We start from the raw sequence: 8,221 nt of genomic DNA, 5'->3' as shown, positions 1-8,221 counted from the left end.
GCGCCAGATGACCTTGCCTCCACAATCATCGGACCTGAACCCAATCAAGATGGTTTGGGGTGAGCTGGACCACAGAGTGAAGGCAAAAGGGCCAACAAGTGCTAAGCATCTCTGGGAACTCCTTCAAGACTGTTGGAAGAGCATTTCAGGTAACTACCTCTTCAAGCTCATCAAGAGAATGCCAAGAGTGTTGAAAGCAGTAAAGAAAGCAAAAATTGGCTTCTCGAAGAACCTAAAATATAAGACATATTTTCAGTTGCTTCACACTTTTTTGTTAAACATATGATTCCGCATGTGTTAATCGATAGTTTTGATGCCTACAGTGTGAATCTTCAATTTTCAGTCATGAAAATAAACTCCTTGAATGAACTTTTGGTCTGCACTATGCAAATGTGTTTAGTTTGTGCAGAAATAATAAACCCCTTGAAAAAACAAAACAAAACAAAACAAAACATGAAAAAGAAGCATAAGAGCTGAGAGGATCCCTTTTTAAGGAGACCCACAGCAGCCTCTAGTGGCTCCTCATAAACTGAGCTGAGAGTTTTCTGTTAGCAGATGGTGTCCTGAGTGTCCTGCAGGGTTATCCAGCTTGATGCACATTGTAGACATTGTTTATGTGTATATTTGCTTGTTAAAAATCCACTAACTGGCTGCCAGCTTACTGCTCAAATAAAACATGTTTAAGATCAGGAATATAAATAAAAATGGCAGCAGTTTTATCAATACCTGATGATTTGTGCCCCACTGATTTTAAGCATTGTCATGGGTGTATTTGGTTAAAATTCAATTATTTTATTATGATTAGAATCAATAGGATAAAAGAACAAAAATATGTACATTTACTCCTATAAAAGAAGGAAGACATTGACTGTGTCAGGGTTGGGTTGTGGTTTTGAGGACTCAAATGCATAGGTGAGGAGGCAGAGGTGAGTTCTTATAAATTTAAAGTGCAAAAAAAAAGGAACTAAAAACCAGACTACTTAAGGGGAAAACTCACATGGGGAGCCAGGAGAAGACGAGGAACCAGCACTGAGGAACTGCACATACAGTACAGTATATATAGGAGACAGAACAAAGACAGGACTAATGAGCTGATTGGGAGCAGGTGAGAACAGAGGAGTCTAGAAGGGAGCCAGGGAAAAGGAGACCAACACAAGAGGGCAACAGAGGGCAAGCAAGAAATACCCAAGAACTCAAATACATCCAGAAAGCACCAAAAAAAGGAATTAAACCAATAAAACTAGCAAACAAAGAAAAACATGGATCAAAATGAAACTGAAAACTCAAAAGAAAACTTAAACGGAACCAAGACCGTGACAGACTGCATATATACTTCATATATCTTAAAGAATTATACACATTCCTATACTCTAACCCATTTAAAGTTATTTTTGCATTAAAAATGCTCTTTTCAATGAAAAATCTTAAGCAAACATCAGCATTTGATTCCAGTGCAGACGTTGCTGATATTTACTCCCGAGGAAGATGTCATAGAGGCATAGAGCTGCAGATTGTGGCTGTGTCACAGGATTTACATGGTACCCAGATGTTAAACGAACTGTTTGGAGGGGGAGGGGAAAGAATACAAGGGTGGCTTATTCTATAGTGATATAGAATAAGCAGTAACATGAATTGGACAGATTAGACCTGGATTACTCCTGTCAATGTGGCCAGTAGTCCTGCCCAGCATGGCTGTCCCATAAGCTAGGGTGGCAGAAAGAACATTGAAGGAACATGTTTTTCTAAGAAGGTTGTTCCAAGTGAGACTTCTATGTATTTCTCCATTTCACTTACCTGATAAAAAGATCATGTTGACCCACAGCAGTGCTCCTACAGAGCATCAGCAAAAGTAGAAATGACATAAACAAAATAATAAAAAAGAAAATATTAAAAAGGGTTGAATAACAAACTACTTTTACAATACTCAGTATTTTAATTAGTTAAATAATCATGTGCATTTTAAAATACATCTATATTTGTTGAGAGTTTATTAATTATGGCTATTTTTTTCATTAATAATAAACTCTATTCTGATTAAAAAGCTGATTGTAGGAATAAATCAAAACCAATATCTCACCATTATTACAAGCTGCCTACAAAGCAACTCATTCTCTGATCAAAAAGCATAAATCAGACTTTAAATGTCCTCTAAATGGTCATTATTTTGTATCTAATCATATGCAATATGACATTCTTCTCTGAGGTTTTAGAACTTGAGGCTTTTAATAAAATATTTGCACAGTTTTTATGGTGACAAGCAACATCATTTCAATTTTTCTATAGGAAAATAATTTGCTTTTAACTTTCTGTAAATTGTAGGTAAAGATAAATATTTTAGGGATAATAGTTCTTGCAGCTCCACAGTATGATGCCACCACTACACTGCATAACACATGGCTTCCTGTTATTTGGCTTTAATCCTGACTTTGACTTCAGTATAGCATGGTTCTTGCCATTTTGGCCAAATAGCTCCTTATTTCTCTCATCATCTCCTCCATCTGGTATTAAGCTTGGAAATCTTTCCTTGTTGAAGTTGAGACAGATGTTCCTGTGGTTACTTTCTCATTTTTGACCTGTCTAATTGGTTTCCTTTTATTTTTCAGAGTTTCACAGTTTGGGTCGTGTGGTTTCAACTTTGCAAAAAGAAACATTTTATACTGTTTATGGTATATGTTTTAACATATTGGTGTTCTTAAACAAACCTAAATTCTGGTTGAGAACATGAAGCAGACATATTTTAAGTTTTTGTAGTGGCCTTAACCTAAACCTTACAAGAATGGTCAGTTATCCTGCTACATTTATGCTGGCAGCTTGTTTAAGAAAACAAAAGTGTTTCCTCTGCAGCTTGCTAGTTTTACCCAAATAGTAGGGAATGCATGTATATCTTGGATTCTGTTTGTATATTTATAAACCTTTATTAATTACAGAATACCAAAAATTTGTTTCAACCTACACACCTCAATATGGCTTTCTTTATTTATTTTCTGTTCTCAGTGTTCTTCCATAAATAATGCTATATTTTAGCACCTTTTTTTTTAATTCCTCAATGGATTAAATTAAATGAAAAGTATATAAATTAAATACACTGGATTTATTTGTTACTTTCCTTTCATGTGTTTTACACTAAGGAAGTTCTAGAGCTCTGAAAAACCTTTTATTTTGTATGGTGCAAATGGTAAACAGTCTGAACTTAGAGTTTTTTCAAAATGTTGCCACTTTCTTTTCCCTTTCAAAGGTCATTTACTGTATAAATTGCAATGACAGACCTGGTTCGGACCCCAGTGCCTTGAGTTTGATGCATGTAATCTAATGATAACTAAATTTATGTTTACATTCAGGAAATGTGCGAATGTAGTATCATTTCAACAGTGGATTAATGTGAATTTTGAGTTAATTTGTGAGATATCTATACATTTATTGCCACCAGTCTTCTAAACATTGTAAATTAAAAGGCAAAAAAAGCCCTCCTGCAAAAAAGAAAAAAAAAGAAAAAACAACTGATTTTAGAAATCTTAATTCTTAGTATTGTTTGCATCCGTAAATCTGCTGATGTAATGTCAACTGCAGCAGTGTTGCAACAGAGGTTTTACTTTAAAACACAGCGGGTCTGAAACAAAGGAAAGTATGCTCTCCTTTTGTGTTCCCTGAGTGTGTGTGTTTCTGCTTTGTTGACTCCCCTTCTTTGATGCAAGTACAATAGCTGCTAAAAAAATAAAAGAAAATCTTCTGCAAAAGACATATCCGAACAGCAGGGGGAGCAGTTGCAATAACTGTCAATTAATACAGCTTAGATGGACGTGGTTCATCACCTACTAAAATATATCTAATTTAAAAATATGTCTTTTTTTTCCCCACTTCCCCATATCAGTCCAGTCTGTATGCAAACCTCTTGATCTGATATTGCTCCATCAACCATATAACTTGCATCATTAAGGTCAAACTGCAGTTACTGATTGGAGACTTTATAGTTTGATGATATTCTACACTTATTGACAAATTGTCCTCACATCACAATGACTATCAGTCAGTTAGTAGTGAATAAAACGCCATAAAACTGCATCTAAAATGTCAATATAGTCCAGGACCAGAACATGAATCATAAAATAGAAACCATTATGATGTAACTCTGGGTAAAGGAGGATTCTCTTCTAATGGTTATCAAACTGGAGAGGGAGACGAGTAAAGACTGATATCTACATAAGATCATTAGTTGGTACAGGTAGAGCTGGCAGATGAAAGGGTTAATGATAGAGAAGGTTAGAAAAAATGTATTTCCATAGAAAAAAAGGCTTATTTATATTTCCCCTGGGAAGAACTGGGTCGCCTGTTGACTCGGCTGAAAGCCGTTGTTATTGTGAGAAAGATTTCAGGCTGCTTTTTGAGATGTCATAATGGTGTGCAATTATTCCTGCAACGGGGTTAAACTCACTTATCCATAGGTCAATGACTACCAAGACCTTAAAGGTCAATAGATCATAAATGTAAAATAAAAATCCATCTTATTACCGTTTATAAAAACTGATTGTAAATTCGTTAAAAGTCACAAGAAACGACATCAATTAAAACCCCAATTTTGTATGTTTAACTATCCCATCTGACTCAGATTAGCTTTAGATGTTCTTTATGGCTCAAAAATACAAATTCCATATTGTCTCTAGGATTTTAGGCAAAGTAATAAAAATTATAGACAAACTGGTTTCTCCACCAGTATCTCACCAGCTATTCTCCATCATGCTCAATTAGCTAACTGGACATCTCTGTACAAATTTACCCCAATAAATTAACCTTCTTTCAATTTGTCCTTTAGATGATAATTTGTTTATTGGGTTAAAAAATTATAAAAATACTTCAAGTTCTTAAAATATCTAAAAGGCCATGATTCAAACTGAAATTAGAGGAGCTTCAGGAATCCTAAACCATGAAATTTTATCATGTCAATTGGAGGAATCCAGATGAAAAGTGTTGTTGTTTTAATGTTAGCTATGTATTTCTGTTGGCGAATGGACTGAAGAACGGTCATTTGACCCAACTACATAAATTTCTGCTTCATTTCTCTCATCCCGGTGTTGTTTTCCCACATATGTGATAATTGTAATTGGTTATTTTTTTAGATATTTACCCGTGAAAATCCATTCTTCTAATTTATCGATGATGAAAATGCCCAGAGGGGCTCACAGTGTTGCAGTGGGTAGCACTGCTGCCTTGGAGGAAGAAGGTTCCAGGATCATTTGCTGGCCCGGGGTCTTTCTGCATGGAGTTTGCATGTTCTCCCTGTGCATGCATATGTAGGTCTCCTCCGGGTACTCCGGCTTCCTTCCACAGTCCAAAAACATGACTGTTAGGTTAATTGGCTTCTCTAAATTCTCCTTAGGTGTGAGTGTGCATGAATGGTTGTTTGTCCTGTTTGTCTCTGTGTTGCAATGGACTGGCAACCTGTCCAGGGTGTTACCCGCCTCTCGCTCATTGACAGCTACCATTACCCCTCGTGACCCCATCAGGGATAAGCGTGATGGAGAATGGATGGATAGATGCAAAATGCCAATACATAAATGATATGTTTAGGAGTTACCATAAATTCAAGTGTAACATTTAAGACAAGCCATGTAATTTTTTTCCCTATTTTCTGAAAAACTTATGTACTCTATTCATAAAATGCTGAATAGAAGAAAAAACAGTAGCAAATGTCCTAATTACCCAACAACAGGGTTACAGTAACGATTACCATCAAACAAAGTCCATTCAAGAGTTTAGACAAATAAACAAGCTCTATATATATACACGCTATAAATGTTGCATTCCTTCAGTAAAGCCACTCCTGAAACAGAAGTAGGTAGCGTCTTATCTTGGCGAAAGATAAAAAGAGCTGTACTTTTCCTAAGTGGTTTGAAGAGATCTTAAAGTGAAGCGCCATCTTCGGTGTTGGTCTACTGGATTTTCTAAAATCTATATTCAACACAGCAAATCTCCCAGGAGATGTTAAAAGACTTCATATTTATTTCTGCTTACAAACTTTAAGGAGATGCTGCTTTCATTTTCCAGTGGCGCTTGGCTTCTGCCCACACAACCAAAGATAACAAAAGCAGGTTCAATGACCCTGGTGTCACTTTGCCTGATTGGCCTGATTAACAACCCCAAAGATGGTCTTTTATCAGGACATGGAATTTGTTGATTAAATATTACCCTTTGTATTTACTGATCATTTAAATATCTTAATTTTGTGAAAGACAGAACTTGGCGTCATAATCTGTAAGCATTTAACTGCCAATAAGTAAATGCGTGCGACATTTCACTATATGTAAAAAATTTATAAAATATTTGGAAAAGTAACTGTTAGTTGTTTTTTTTTTTTATCCAATGGTTCACTAATGCCATCAGTTAACTTAATGCAATTATAAGCCTATTGATTTTATTGTGATCTACCGGTAATACAAACATTAATGTCTGGTAAATAATGCTGGAATCTGGCTGTTTATTTTGGATACTTTTACATACTTTTACATAAATTCAACATATGGTTATATTTATTATGACATCCAAACTTCTTTTCTTAATTTGAGCTTAATGCAGATGAATACTTAAAAACTATGCAGAAATTCCATTGCCTCTTTAAATATGTGTTTGGATTAATTTACTAGGGTGTAAAGAAAATTTAGACTCATTTCTTAAATTATTTTTCTATTAAAGAATGTTCTACATGCCGAAAAAACGAACTAATATAAACTCTAAGCACTAGTAGCGATAATGAAGGATCTGTTTTAAATGTACAGCTAGTTTCCTAAGGGTTCATGCTTGTGTTTGGTTACAGCTGTAAGGAAGAACGTATCTAATGATGTTTTCTTCCAAGTCCAACTCAAACAGAGTTAGTTGATAAGTTTACTTCAACCAGAACAGAATTAGAAGTAAAGAAGCCTGCATGTTTATTTTATTTCTGTTATTACAGTATATAGTAATAGGAGAAACTAAACATTTACTATGCCATCTGTATCATTTAAATTGTCATATTAACTTTCATTATTAAAAGTGTGCTTTCCCCCTTCCTAGAGTCCTTCACTGCATTAGAATACCCATAATTCATTGTTTGGGTCTTCATCCAGCACAAGGACATATTATTCAGGGCCTGACAGGTGGTTCTGTATGAATTTAGTGGTATGATTCCCAGTGGGACCACCTGCATAACACATGATCCCACTCATTAGTCTGGAAGGTGCTTGAGAGAAAAGGTTAAAGCCAATGGCTGTACGCAAAGCGTAGCGGAAGCCAGGAAAGCCGAGCATAGCATTCTCTGCAGTGTGGAAGAACACTGATACCTCCCCTGGGTGGTGAGAGGGTACTCCTCCTCGAGTACGCTTCCTCAAACATGTCAGCTCTCTCAGTGAGCATTCAGAGCTACATAGCTACTCTGAGGTTACATGAAGGCATTATATTATCACGAAATAAAGAAGCTAATATCAGATTAAATTATTTTTTCCTATTTGTTAGAAGTTGCCCTCGTTCTCATTACATTTCAAATGTGATCTTAATTTATCAATTTCTAATTTTCACTAATGTGGGGTTTATCTAAAATCTGCTGGTTTCTCATTAAAGTTCTATATTTTATATTATCGTCTAGAACAGGGGTCTTCAACATTTTCCAGGCCAAGGACCCCTAAACTGATGGCGAGATGGAGTGGGGATCCCCTAATTATATATATAGCAATATAGCATGAAATTATGTTATATCAAACTGGTCCTATAGTCACTCATGGAGTAATGTAACAAAAGTAATTTCACCCTGGGATTATTAAAGTATTTCTGATTCTGATTCCTGGTTTATGGGACAGGTGTTATGAATGAAACGGCGCCCAGTTTGAAAGAGCTCCTGTGTGTCGCTGAATGTGTGCATTGATGACTGAAAAACATCTTCTGCCTCCATTTATGTGTTTACTACAGTGTGTTGAATTCATGTTAATGTGGATTTAAAGACATTTCAATTAGTGGAGAAAATTGCAGGGGGAAATATAAAATAAAAGTTGAATCAACCAAAACTTTCACGACATGCAGTGGCTCCGTGGACCCCCTAGGGGTCACGGACCCCCTGTTGAAGACCTCCAGTCTCGAAGTATTGCCAATAATAAAAACTTTGTTTAGCATTTTAAGTGTCAGTTTGCATTCTTGTTGTCCTACTTAACCTTGACCCAAAAGAAGATTGATTTATTCAATTTGGATGCACCTGAGTTTATAT

Source organism: Cyprinodon variegatus, unplaced genomic scaffold (assembly GCF_000732505.1).
Source record: "Cyprinodon variegatus isolate N-32 unplaced genomic scaffold, C_variegatus-1.0 Scaffold341, whole genome shotgun sequence".
NCBI lineage: Eukaryota > Metazoa > Chordata > Actinopteri > Cyprinodontiformes > Cyprinodontidae > Cyprinodon > Cyprinodon variegatus.
The sequence above is the reverse complement of the archived record's forward strand: the minus strand, read 5'-3'. Positions refer to the sequence as shown.